Genomic DNA, 967 nt, shown 5'->3' on the forward strand with positions numbered 1-967 from the left:
ACAGGTAAATGAACAAGACAGAATGCACATGATAGTTTGCCCTCTGTTCTTTGAAGACAGAATAGACTCTCAGATAAGTTAACAGCCTGAGGGAGGTTTTGCATCAGAATAATTAGCTGGAGAGTACAAAGTTTCAGAAAAATTATCTATACTTGCATATACGATGTTTTACATGGTACAACTATAGAAACTGAAACTTAATCCAAGGGTGTCCAGCCAAATCAAAGATTCCCTGTTCCCTGATCTGATGTGGTATAGATGCTGGGATAGTGGCTATTTCAACAATGACCCATTTGGACAAGTGACTGATGACAACAGGAGCCTCCTTAGTTCTTCTCCCTACAGAGTTGGAGGCCTCTCATAAGATTAAATTTTCTGTCAGCCCAGTGGATAAGATTAAAAGTTAAATTTAAATTAACAGAGATTTTTTTTAAATATGATACTTCTTATTTTACCAATTTAGTACATTAAGGATTACTGAGTTCCGAGCAACACAAAACTCAATAACTTAAGCAAGAGACATTGAATGAGATTTTGCACAGAAGGGACAGTCAAAGAATAAAGCCTTTAGGACCAAGAAGAATTAGCGAAGTCGTGAGGTTCTAGATAAGAGGAATCAATGGTCTTTGTCAGAGTGCCATCTCTGAGCTGAGTTCACTCCAATAATTCTGTTATTTTGTTACACAATCCAACAGAGCATCTGATTGGTCCAGCAAGGTCATGTGCCCACAAACTGGCTAAGGGAGATTGGAATAACTTGAGGGACAGTTTCACCAAGATTCCAATCAAAGGTGAATGACAAGTTTCCCATAGAAATATTGGGGTAAACTTACCAAGAAACGAGAAAATAGATCAATTTTAAGACAGCAAAAATGACATATCCACTACTGATTCACATCCCCATTGTTCACTGTTGAGAATGTGATCTCCAAAATGACATATCCACTACTGATTCACATCCCTATTG

The sequence above is a fragment of the Pteropus vampyrus genome, unplaced genomic scaffold, assembly GCF_000151845.1.
Source record: "Pteropus vampyrus isolate Shadow unplaced genomic scaffold, Pvam_2.0 Scaffold42, whole genome shotgun sequence".
Lineage (NCBI taxonomy): Eukaryota > Metazoa > Chordata > Mammalia > Chiroptera > Pteropodidae > Pteropus > Pteropus vampyrus.